Below are 14,212 nucleotides of genomic sequence, written 5' to 3'. Positions count from 1 at the left end.
GATTCAAATATTTTTGCGGAATTTGAGATTACTCTGCAATAAGGTAACACTTAATGGGAATATTTTCAGAATGTACGTACCCCAAAAAATGACACTGGTCTGGTCTGGTCTAGTATGTAGCATTTTAAATAGTACTTGGTGTAAAGCATTTGAAGCATTGATTTAAGCTGAACTAATTCAGTGCATTCAACAAAACTCTGTAACTGCTTACCTTTTGGTTTTGACATAATTGCACTATTGCAGGCATGTCACACTCGTGTTTCTACACGATAGTGTGCGAATGCATGATCATTCTCAAGCATTCCAAATTGTTGTTGTTTTAAAGATGTTGCGTGACAGTGCTAATGCATGACAGGCCAAATTTGCCAATTTGTTGTTGCTGTTTCTTTGCTAGCGAAGCTGCAAGAAACTAAACAAGACATTTTCCTCCCAAAATCTCAACGATTTCCTCACAATTGACTTTTGGTAAATGGGCTGAGCCAGCGGCAGTGTGAAAATTGCAGTCTACCTTTGCTATTGTTATGTGACCATTTTTCTCCGAGCAGACAACAAAACAATTATTAAATCAAAAAAGGGGACGCACGCCATCGCTCATACGAGATGGCCAATTAGTCAAACGCTGCGCGCTGGGTCTTATCAGTCCAATTCCGTAGCCCCGCAGATGAAGGACAGGAGTAAACACATCCTGTGTATTGAGCAAATTGTGTTTTCTCATTATGTGTGTGCGTGTGTGCAGTGCTGCGAGAGAAAGTCTTTGTGTCGATGAAGTGGGGAGTCTACAAAGTTTGTAAACTAAATCTCTCAAGTTTTCTATTTGTACGTGGGGTCAGAAGCTGGAATGCAAAAAAGGAAAAGGAGACCCCTGAAACAGGCTGACCAATACTACAGATTTGTGGGAAAAATATGACATTGACCAAATTTTAACACGGGAGGAGTATTCAGCCTGACGGCAGTTGTCAGGTTTAGAATTTTTTAAGCAAATTTACTGACAATGCGCAAAACGGACATGCGACTTATTCCCATTTCCATCTGTTCTTCTTTTGCGAATATTGAGAGTGGACTCCACCGCTGTAGGTGGCGCTATACGTCATGGAGAGTTGATCCACCAGTAATTTAGAAGAAGCCGGAAGAATGACGTCGTATGAGTTTGCTTTTGTAATTCTTGATCAACCGTAGCGTTTCTTTGCTGTTTTCCATCTAAAATTGCATTATTCGCTTCTTTAATTCCAAAAAAGATTTCAGTTTTGTCGTCCCCCCCCTCAAATCATACCTTACTTTATTGTCCGGCATTGCTTGACTACAAACGTACATGTGTTTTCCATAGCCAAAATTAGCATTTTCCTTTTTTCCATACGCTTCAAAATCCACCCCCTCCAAGCGTAAAAACTTTTTGGGGGTGAATTTTGGGCCCTTTTTCGAATTTGTAGCGTTTCCATTCAGTTTTATTTTCGCATTTCTTGAAAATTTGAATAAAAATGGGTGGAAACCCAACTATTGACATTATATTTTAAAAAAATACCGCATTATTCACTGCTCTTTTGAACTATTCATAATTCCGTCCTCTTTTAATGCCACAGTTCCAGCTGGAAAAAAAAAACAGCTTCAAAGCATGCTTTACCGTCGGTATGTTCTTTTGGTGATTAGCGGTGTTGTGTTTGCGCCACACATACCTTTTGGAATTACGGCCAAAAAGTTCAACCTTGATTTCACTGGACCTTTTAACTGTATGAATGAGGAAGCTGCGTGTCAAAAGTCACATAGAGGTGATGGAACAGATGCTTCCTTGATATTTATCGCCGGAATTCAACTCGCACCGATCCTGGGGCGACAAATCACATCAAGAACCGGTCAAACTGGGTTTCACAAGAGCAGACTTGCAGGAACAGGCCTGCATTTCAAATTGAGGCACTGTTGGAACCCCTGAAGGATTAATTTAGGACATGCTGGTCTGTTTGCAAAAGGCAGATAGAGTGGCAGACGTCCATAGAGGATATAACGACAACAAATGACAGACTCGTGAGGATTGCTAAATGCAGGCGGGCTCAATGCCAGGCTATAAACTATCCATTGTTACTACTGAACAAATGAAAAGTAATGTTAGTTGGTTTTTAATAAATAATGCTCATTAATACAGTTATCTAGAGTTATGGATTCTCAAACTGTCGTTAATTGCTAGAATTGCTTCGAATGGGTAGAATTGTTTGTGGTTTATTTATTGTGTCTTCAGGCATTTGATTCAAAATAGGCTGCACTATTTGACTGGGGCCAACAGAGGCGCTGTTGATTCAGCTTTAGTTTGTAGTCTAAAGAAATGGAGAGTAAGCCCTGGATGCAGAGCGCAGTTCGAGGTGTGGCGCCATATCGGGTGGACCTAAACGTTTGACTCCGCCCTCACGGCCTTGAAGCTTTCTTTTTTTTTCTTTCTTTCTTTCTTTCTTTCTTTCTTTCTTTCTTTCTTTCTTTCTTTCTTTCTTTCTACCACATCACGATTACAGTAGTTTTTGAACACTTTATTCAACAACGAAAATTTTAAACTGACCGAAACCCAAATACTAAGCTGACTGAGGGTTAAGTGTTTGCAATTTTCGATGCTCCATAATGTGTTAAAAAAAATTAAATCATTAACTCATTCACTCCCAGCCATTTTCACTGAAGCAACCCCCTTTGCTCCCAGCTGTTTGACTGGATTTTGACAGATTTTGCAAGGCCTACAGAATATTGTGTTCTATTGCTATAAAAACATGGAACCTATACCTAAAGAAAGATTAGAGTCTCTTCTTTGATTAGGAAATAAAAGTATATTTCTATCTGTTTCCGTTTTGCAGCAATTAGCATTAGAATATAGCTAGGTTTCATCATTATTCAGACAGTTTAAACAGTGGGGGGAACAGCTGTTTGCAACATGGCCCTGGTTGATCTCTTATACTCTGCTGCCACCTGCTGACCGTTTTTGTAATTACTACCATTGCTTTACGCGACCTCTTCAGGTCAGAGGCTGCATCAAAGCCTTCTGAAGGCTTTAGCATAAAAAAACAATAACATATAAATACATCTTTGAGAGCATAGTAATATTTCAAATAGAACGTATTTATACGTTTTTGTTAGCAAACAAGTTAAATCAACAATTTTTGTTGGAATTTTTTTGGGTCTAAACCATTTTGAAATATCCGTGTGGGCGGAGTCAAACGTTTAAATCCACCCGACGTGGAGGCACGCCTCAAACTGCACTCAGCAACATCCACATTATGGCAACTTGTCAGGCTTATATATATATATATATATATATATATATATATATATAGTACCTCATATCTGACCAAGAAAAATTAGTCAAATGCCCACAACAGAGTTGCATTCGAATTTGTACTTAAGTCAGAATGCATCGAAATTTCGTATGTTGGGATGGCGTGGAGTTTTTTTTTTAACCACACCGATGTAGTGAGTTTTTTTTTTAAGTGTCCTTTTCGAAGGCAACGGTTTACCCCTGAGAATAATAACAGCTTGTCTTCTCTTCTCTTGCGAGGTGACATTTGCCGCCTATGATTACCGCCCAGCGTCTGCAGCCACTTCCAAAGACAAACTGCTGGTGCAGAATAACAAAGCCGTTCAAAAAAATAAAAAGCAAGCGTCCCGTGTTAAAGCCTGGTAATTTCACATTTGACATTGGGCATGTAAATGTAGGTCAACGCACAATGGGTTGACGCCTGCTCCGCTCTTTGGAAGTGACTGACATAATAAAGTGAATAGACCTTTTTTTTCTTGTTCTTTTTAAGACAAAATAAATACAAAATATAAACCTTTTGAAACAGACATGGTTTCTCAAAACATAATTTTTTTACTAAAATAGTTGCTTTTCTACAGCTTTTGAACCATTTCAACCAACTATTCAACTCAATATATTTATAGATCACTTTAAAACCAAAACTTTCCATTACTATCCTCCAGACAGGACAAAAATTATAGAGTAAATGTCCTTATTGCTCAGTGGGATACAGATCTGCACATCCTCCATATAGCAGTGAAAGGAAATACCGTGTTTTCTTAAAATGGAACCTAGAGGGTGCAAACCACAATGAAAACATCAGGGTCACCAAAACTCAACCCTGTGGAACACCATACGATAGTGAGGCAGACAGACATATCAGAGCAATCAAGGCCAACACAAAAAGTCCTGCCTGCCAAAGTAGGGTGTCAATGTGTTGGCCACTGCGAATCAAATACAAAGATTACTTTGCCGGCCATAGTAAGGAGCAGAGTTGGCAAATCCAGGTCCAGAAAGTAAACACCCTGCCACAGTTTGGCTTTAGCCCCAGGTGCTAGCTAGCAAGCACCCTAGCTAGCTAGCACAAGGGGCTAAAGCCAAACTGTGACAAGGTTTTTACTTTCTGGACCTGGATTTGCCACCTCTGGATTGTATCCAAGAGGAGACTCCGGGCAGCAAGAAAACAGATGGCCACATCAAATTTTAAACTTGAGGCACAATAACAGGGTAAGCAATGCTGATGCTGTACAACAAATGAGCGACTCGAAGTGGTACGAACAACAATACCTTGCAGTGCCTGATTTTGTTGTTGGAAAAGACCCAAAAACCAGTGGAGTATTGAAAAATGTGTCTCGTGACCATTATGCTTGATTGTAAGATCCAACTTTTTAATTAAATAGACCACACTCTATCTATCTAACTGCTTTTAAATGTAGTTTTATCTACTGACCACGGCGAGCTGCAATATATTCCCCACGGTATCATTGTTTCACTATAAATAAACACACTCGTCTATTGCCAACTCGCCATCTTTTGTAATTAAGTCTTTTAAATCCGAGATAAAGACCCCTGTGTTGGAAAAGTTCTCCACTTCAGATGATAAGGCTAATTACTTTCTTTCAAATGAAGGTGGTGCCCTGACTCGCAGCTCATTTAAATTCAAATGCAGTCGTTCACTCCACGCACACACACGTCGCTGTTAAGCTGGATTTATTTAGGACCACACAGAGACGGTATTTTAGTGTAAAGTATGCTTTTAATCGACCAGGAGCTGCTCAATATAGAAGCTGGGGGACATTTTTTAATTATTTTTACCCTCCTATAATCTGCTTTCATAATGTAGCGGTGTATAATAATGTGTTAAAAATTAAGGGTGCTGTATTGACCACCAAAATGGCAACTCTTAACAATGCTGAGGCCCGAGTGTGTTTTAACAATTTCCTGCAACAGACGACGACAGTGGTTCGTAACCTTGTTTTAACCAGTTTCCATTGCACTTTTACCGAACCCTTCTTCTTTTTTTTCTTCAAATTTAACACATGGGAGTAGGGTTTACTGAAAAAGCAATGAACAGTGAGAGTAGCCTTTTTATTGAATCTATCTCTCTTCACCTTGAATTCAGAAAGGGTTGTGTTCTTGTAGTCCCCATCTCCATGAAGCTTATGGAATTGTTCCTTAAGTTTTGCTAGATAACTAGTTGTGCTCAACTAGAATTGCTTAACTTGGCATTGAAAAACACGGACTCCCATCACTCAATTCAACAATAGAGACATTTAAAACAACCTCTGTTTTCTTAAGATGAAACCCAGGGACAGCAGAAACAATGTAAACACAAGAGGCACCAGAATTGAACCCTGTGGAACACCATATGTTCTGTTACGGGTTACATGTGAATTGATATTGCACATATGTGTCCAAATATTTACATTAACAGGTTAAAATAATAAGAAATCACATGACTTGACCTCCGCCGAACCCGAGACTGACTTACCAAAGCCCTGGGGTTCGATTGAACCATTTGCATAAGTCATGGTCATTTATAGAAGTACATTATTTTCTTATGATGTGATATTTCTACAAAACGGTTTAATATTTTCAACATTACAACATTGCCGTATAATGATCTGTGCATGTGACATGTCTTTTCTCTAGGAGAAAAGCCAAAAGGTCTATTTAATAAAAAATAAAAAATAAACTCAGAAGAGATCGACGGTCTTCTGGAATGGATCGAGGTCGTCCATTTTCCACATGGTTTATCTCTAGCTGATGCAATTTAGTGTCTGATATTACCCGTTTGCAGCTTTAGGTCATTTAGGATACAGCGTAAACATGTTTGACTGATAGTGTATGTTTATGGCTCGCGGGTAGTTACTTCTGCTTCTAATGTGTGTGCGTGCCCGTGTGTGTGTGTGTGTGTCATGGCCTGTAGGGTAGAGGCTTCAGTCAGACACATGGGTGAGTGATGAAGGTGTGTCTAGTAAGAGGAACCCAGCACCGACTGTCTGTACGTGTGTGAGTGCGCAAGGCCAAGACTGAACACAATGCTTTGTTTAAGCGAGCATGACTAAGTCACATGTAGAGATGCGTGTACAACCCCCGAGAGCATCAGATCCAGCCTGCCATGCAATGCTAAAAACAAATGAAAGCTGCAAGCAATAATGAATGGCCCCTTGCACACCACTTTTCATGGAGGATACACATTAGATTGCGTAGGCAAAAAAAAGCTTCACAGAATTGATTCCAACCATCTGTCTAGGATGCCAGCAACTGATTTGGGCAAATTCCTTAGTAGGCCTACAAATCCTGAAATTTGCCTAAAATTTCTCATTTACTGTTCGAACTTGGCCCTTTAGATTTTGATGCACGTTCTAAAGTGAGAGCTTTAAGAAACTAGTGTCAAGGGCCGATTTTCAAAATCTTCTGGTTTGGTTACGCTGTGACCTTGAGGAGCAGAGTAATGACAGTTCGTGTTTTGATCCACGTTCCAACCACACACAATAACAACAAATTCACATCTTATTAAATTAGCATCATCCATATGTCTTGCATCATCATGTGTGGTTCAAAAGAGCAAACATGGTTGAAATTGGTACGAGGAGCAATCAACATACATTTCAAGAATAAATATGTCTTTCTAGGACTGCTTGAAAAGCCAAAAATGATGCTAAATTATGAAAAAAAACAAAAAAAACATGGCAAACTTCCTGTGCTTTTTCTTACGGCATTGGTTCCTGAGATTTTTTTTGATCGACATGCCTACTTAATTTTAAAACTAGCTTTGGGGGATAGAACCCCCCCCCCCCCAAAAAAAAACGTATAGGGAACCAATCAGACTATTTTTAGATTACACGACCGGGACCAGGGCTGGACTGGCTCTCAGGCATAGCGTACAGATGCCTGGTGGGTCTGCGTTTTCAGTGCAATAATCCATTTACCATTAACTTTTTGCAATTCATTTATTTTTAAATTTTTGTTTTACTTCTATATGAGCCCACCCTGCAAATCAGTAGCCTATTAAGCTATTTATGAAATCAAATCAAAACCACTGGCACATAATACACAGTGGCACTGGCCAGTAGGCACATCAAAATGTCATCAGAATAAATATTTTGAAGAAAATTATTTGCTTCTTATAGTCAGTAGTGGGGTTTCCATCCAATTGTTTCGAAGTTTTGAAGCGAATTTACTGAAAATGTGCAAAACCGACATGTGACTTATGCGACGTGTATCCGGTCTTGTCAGCCGTTATTCACAAAATCTGTTTCCATAGCCAAAATTGGCATTTCCCTTTTTTTGATACGCTTCAAAACCCAACCCCTCCAAAGCGTCAAAACATTTAGCCGAATTTTGGGCCCTTTTTTCGAATTTCTAGCGTTTCCATTCAGTTTTATATTCGCATTTCTTGAAAATTTGAATAAAAATAGGTAGATGGCAACCCCACTCTACTATTTACACTACACTATTTTATTTTTAGTAAAGAAAAACCGTCAAAATGGTGATTATGCTTGGGCCCTAATACCAACTACAACAAAGCAGACTCGACGTTTGCTGAAAAAGTTGCACGATTGAAATGGCGCCTGATAGGACAAAGGTTCCCCACCTCAGTTGTAGCGCATAAAAGTGCATCAAAAGCCACACGACGTACACACGCACTATTCTTACAGCATGGCGAGATAATGCTTCTCCCCGTTCTCATCTGCCTCATCCTCGCTCATCCTGACACCCCCCCATGCCCTCTCCGTCACACTGCTGCTTCTCATCACAAACCTAATCGTCTCACCCCCCTCGGCAAGTACGTGCTGTGCGAATTAAAGTGCCCTTGCCCTCTTTTCTGTGTTTCTTCATCCTCTTTGTCTTCTCTTGTCCCCTCCTCCTCCTCGTGTTGCTCTTTCTAATAATTTGCTATTTTTGTATGGAGCGAGTGTCCGACTTTTAAGTGGACACAGCATTTAAATAATGCGTTTACTTATCTCCATTTAAGCTATTGAGCTCCTGACATTTTCAATTTATGTTTACAAATTGCCGGCATTAACATGTAAATGTAGTGGCGGGCGCCTGGCGGGTACTCGCGTGCGCGGGCGAGGAAGGGTCACAGAGTAGGACAACAAACCAGTAATGGCACAGCTTGTTACGAAGCAGTGGCGCTAATGGAATCGGATGTGCACTCAGAAGATCTGGTTAGCGCTGCGTAATTTGTAAAGTCCTGTTTTTATATGAAATGTATACAATTAGACATTACATTAGTTGCACCAGTACAACTCAAGCGAGATAATGCTTTCGGAGATTAGTAGGTTATTTAAAAGTATGAGTAAAATTCAAATCAATTGTGGGGGGGGGGAAACAAACAATAATTATTTCTTTATAAAAATGTGATTGGAGAAGTTCTCCGTGAATATTCTGCACCGCTCCTCAGTGCTCGTATTACACTATAAGAAAAATGACGTCTGGATGAGTTATAGCAAAAACTGAATGTAGAGCATAGCTTGGACGAAGCAGAGACTCCTAAAATGTGAGGCAGTGCAACATTTTTCATCTACTTTTGCATGTGTGACCTTAATAGTTGCAGATTTATATATATATATATATTTTTAAATTCGTGAATATTTTTTGTTTCTGACAAACCTCTGCTTGACACTTCTGTTTATTTATTCACACACTATAATTCAAATATAACGGGGAAATCCTACTTAAGTGGAAATTCGGGTTACATCGCCAGCGTAGGAACGGAACTCCTGCCGTAACTTGAGGACTTCATGTATTTGAACTTTCTTTGAAGAAGGACATTCATTTTCAGGAGGAAAAAAAAAAACATAGTTAGAGTCCATAAAAATATTTTGGGAGTCGGAGGCGAGTCGGAGTCAAATGCAAAGGAGTCAGAATTATAGGTTTGAGCCAACAACAACAACAACAAATCTGTTGAGTCTGGACTCAAGTACTCTGGTAAAAACAAAGCAATTTCTTTTCATCGTCATGTGGTGTTGCTGCCATTTTACAAATGAGTTCAGATGTTAAAAATCAGTAATGTGACCACCCCGCTGTAGCCAGCAAAGAAGATTCCTCTGCATGCGTAAGGCTTCTATCAGCGGATATGCTTGTTTCTCAACTTAGAAGGACACTGGAGGTTGGGGGGGGGGGGGGTGGTTGAGTTTGAACCTAAATGAGCCGCACAGCATCCATCCCAAGCGACAACAGCGTATAATCCAAAGAGAATGGCTATCATGAAGCGGCAAGCAGCACCCCTCACAGAAGGCTTTTCAATCAAGCCAGACGCGCTAATTCACTTTCTCCTCCAAGCCGCAGCAGGTCGCGCTTGAAAGTTAAATTACACGGACAGACAGAAGGACGAAATGTTCATGAGAGGGATAAAGCAAGGCGAGCAAAGTCTATATTCCGGGACTTCAAACTGTGCTTGCCGAGCGCTAAGAAGAGGAAGCTGCCTGTAGCTGAAGGGGAAAGGGGGTGGGGGTGGGGGGGGGGGTACAGCAGGAGTCATCTATAACTGAGAGGCTCGTAATGAGAAAGATGTGCCAGCCGTCTGCTCGCTGTGATAAGATGCGGAAGTTCCCTGGGGAGCCGAAAGCATCGCTGACCCCAACAACAAAAAGACAACAAACGGGTGACTGCCCAAACCGTTCCCTCCTATTTTCCATTCTCTCTTAAGCACCTTTTGTTTCCAGATCCACGTCCTTGTGCCCAAATCCGACTTGGCACAAAGGCCCGCCGCCACTTAATCGGTTTCATCAGCGCTTTTTTATTAGCTAAAGAAGAAGAATACACGGTAATTAAAGGGGGAGGGCTGCAAAGCGTGACGGCGGGGTGGGGGAGACAGAAGCTTCACTCGGCCGCTGATGTGGAACAAGACGGGAAGAAAAGGGGGGAGGCACGGGACCAAGGACGGGGAGAGAAATAGCAAAGACAGCAGCTGAAAGGGCAAGAGCAAGCGATAAGGCAGGCTTGAATGGTAACAGGAAATGAAAGGCTCGGAGCATGAGGGGGTCACAATGATTTTTCGCTCTCCTGCCCGGTCGCGGGTGCTGCACGTCGGCGGAATGGAAATGAGCCCTAATGTCCTGTTAATGCGGTCCGAGAAGAGTCACACTGCAGTCGATACCGGGCCGGCGTCTGCCTAATCCCCTGTGTCCACTCCAATGGCCCATTCAGGACGAGTGCGCAGTGAGGGCGCTATCAGAGCGTTGTTTTCATGCTAGGTGGGGTTTTATGTTCTTCGCACCCTCCGAGTGATACTAATGAAGTCGACAAGAGATGCTTCTGGCAGCTGAGGAGCTTCCGAGGACCGATCAGATCTGACTTTAGATTCCCCTGATGGGCTTGACATCTTAAAACGCAACATCTTTATGAGGGCCATTAAACTTGCAATTAGAAAGAAATTAACCTTGCAGCGCTGCTAAATTGTTGAGAATACAGCAGGTAGGCCTACACTATAAGAGCGAAAGCCTTCATCAGGAGTTGGCACTTTACTTAAGTTATTCATGAATCTTCTTATATCTAAAGGAAAAGTCAACTCGGAGATAAGGACAAAATTAAAAGTCTTATTTTTAGGGATAAAATGTACATGTAATGCTTCTTCCAGAGAAATCAATGTATTCAACTTCGGCGGGCTTCATGAGTGGCAACGTAAGATGGCCGCCGGTGGCTGTGACTGTGTAAGCGGCCTTGTTATACCGCATTCGAGGAAGGCGGGAAGTCGGAAAAGTCCGACTTCATTCAAGGATGTATGCAGTTGTAAAGTCGGGGGAGAAAAGGTTACCGACTTCACCACCCGGTTGATATCTGGCGTCACTTGACAACAATGGCGAAACCCTCGGGACAAAGACCGTGAATGGCAAAACATAACGATTATAAACTATTATATTTAGATTATAAATTATTTATGTACTTATTTATTATAACGTAACTTTAATTACTAAGAAAAAAGTCACTTTATGTAACCCAACATGATTTCGACTGACAACAAATAATTTATCGGATTCAGCCATCTTTGTTGTTTACATTTTCCTCGAACGCTTTGAGGACAAAATTCGGAGAACCCAAGTGATATACATCCGACTTCCCCCCTTCCTCGAATGCAGCATTAGTCCATTCATATTGAAGTCCGTGATCACTGCTCAACTGTTTTCTGAGATTGATCATGGGACGTGCGCAAGCTGAGCCGCGATTGGTCGTTATCTGGTGAAACCTGAGCAACTGTGATGTCGTCAGTTCAGTTGACAGCAAGTGTCAAAATGGCTGCCCGCTGAGATAGATAAAAATTGGTCTATTTTGCTATTTTATTCATTATCCACAAACACAATATTAATCCGAATAAAGTGTTTGGGCAAGTCGTGCTGCATAGATCATATTAACTCATTCACTGCCATTGATGTAAAAAATGAATTTGAACTTAGTTATTAGTTTTCACTTTTGTTAACAAGAGTATGAAAACCTAGATTTTTTTTTTGTACATTTAGAACATTTATAAAAATTTGTGATTAATCTCGAGTTAACTAGTGAAGTCATGTGATTAATTACAATAAAAAATTGTAATCGCCTGATGCCCCTAATTTAAATAAAAAAAAGAAGAGATAAGATTATAAAAAATTAGGGGCGTCAAACGATTAATTAAAATTGTTTTTTAATTAATCGATTAATCACAAATTGTATATCAGTTATAGATGCACAATAAAAAAATTCTAGGTTTTCATACTCTTGCTAACAAAAGTGGGAAAAAAATGTGAAACTAATATTGTTAGTTAGTTACGTTTATAGCCGTCAATGGCAGTGAATGAGTTAATGGGAAGAAAACTTTTGGATTGATTTTCATTTTAAAGGGGAAATATGGGGAAAAATGTATTTTAAACTGGCTGTATAAGTATCCATCCATCCATTCATCATTTTCTTAACCGCTTATTCCTCACAAGGGTCATGGGGGTGCTGGAGCCTATCCCAGCTGGCATTGGTCATAGGCGGGGTACACCCTGGTTGCCGGCCAATCGCAGCTCACTCAGAGACAAACAACTTACAAACACACCTCGGGAAAATTGAGACAGTATAAGTATCCTATGTCAGAAAATGTGTCTGTACAATTGCTCATTCTCATTGACAGTTTTTTTAAAATATGTACATGACATGTTTATCTTATTCTTCCGCTACAGCCGCTTTGCTGCTGTAAAACTATTGCGGCAATAAGAAAACCAAACTCCGGAGTAAATACAGTATCCACCAAGCTGTGCTAATATTAATTTTCTGCTGAAACAGCCAGTGGCCAGCAAGCGCAAGTTTGCCTAGAGCTGAAATATCAATTATAGTTTTCTCCTTGGCAGAGAGTGCAAAGCTTTAATCTTTGCACGGCCAATCAAAACCTTGCCTAGACTTAAGTGAAGTGAAAATGGGCAGTGTATGAGTGTGGGAAGGGGGTAGCGGGATGGTTGGAGGGGAGGGGAGAAGGGGGGGGGGGGGGGGTTGTTGGCCACACTTAAAAAGAACAGCGGTTTCAACGAGTTTGTGTCTCATGTTGTCACTCGCACACACAATGGCTTGCAATCAGAGTAGTGCAAATTCAGGGTACGTAAATTGCAAACCATTAAGTCCTGTATTGTGCTATAACCAAATACTTGATATTTGCTTATGCACTCTGGAAGGGCTGAACTGCCCCCCCCCCCCCCACACACAAAAAAAATATATATTTTTGCCTAGTACCTGGCGATTCGATTCGTATCACCATTCATAGGTCACGATTTGATTCGATACCGATTATTCCCGATACGAATCTATAAATTGATTATTGCGATTTTTTAAAACTCAAATTTAGAAAATACTAATCAATAAACTTGTACATGTACACTGTAAAATTTGTATGAAAATGTATTTATCTGAAAATTCAGGTTGCAGTCTGTTTGAACAGCACTGAAATAAAATATTAAGGCTTAATGTTCCATTAATATAACATTCTTCCATGCTTAATGTGTAAATCCTAACCCTAAGTAAGAATTTTTTTTTTCATATTCCCATAAAAAAAATCGATTCGGCCGCATATTGAATCGATTCGAGAATTGCACGCTGTAATATCGCGATATGTTGCTTAATCGATTTTTTCTAACATATATATATATATATATATATATATATATATATATATATATATATATATATATATATATATATATATATATATATATATATATATATCGGCCCTAGCATTTTGACATCATATGCAGCTTTTCAAAATGGAGATGCAAGGTTTCATATACATGCAAATTCTGATAGTGTACATACAGACCAAGCTCGGGGTTACTCTATTTCAAAAGAATTAAGATTCAAAACGTAATTTCACACTAACTCCTTCAAAGTTAATAAGGTGGCAAAAGGGTTGAGACACACGCAGTGGCACTCGTGCCTCCTCACATTCATCATACGATAAAACGTCTGCCTGATTCCTCAGCCGAGCCGCAGCAGCAGCAGCAGCAGGCTTCCCGGCTTCCCGGCTTCCCGGCCGGCATGTGAAGACTGTAATTTTCCGTCACGCTTCCCCCCTGCTGTTTCTTCCTTCTCCTCGCCGTACGGGCCGGAGTGTGAAGATAGCGAGCGGAGAACAAGGTGCGGCCTTCGCTAGCTACAATCCCGCCTCTCCCTGTGATCGTTAATGCAGCGCTAGCCTGCATGGCCGAAATCGGCAGGCGCGCTAAATAAGATCGTTCACGGCCTCTTTTGAAGACGGATGGAGCTGCGTGGCACATCGCACGTGCACGTTTCTTTGAACATGCCTATGAGTGGGTGCAATGCACACATAAGGGGTAAGATTTAACGCCTACTGTAGTTAACTTGAACCAAAGGGGTTATGTTTCTTTGCAAAGACAAATGCGCTCAAATCTAAAATGTTGCAACAGTCAAACCAAATATGTGTGATGTCAAGTGAGACTTTTGCTCAGTAGGCATGTAAAGCGGGGCTGATAC

This window comes from Leptonotus elevatus, chromosome 3 (assembly GCF_054856555.1).
Source record: "Leptonotus elevatus isolate MCC_2025b chromosome 3, RoL_Lele_1.0, whole genome shotgun sequence".
NCBI classification, from domain to species: Eukaryota; Metazoa; Chordata; class Actinopteri; order Syngnathiformes; family Syngnathidae; genus Leptonotus; species Leptonotus elevatus.
This window is presented reverse-complemented; position numbering follows the sequence as displayed.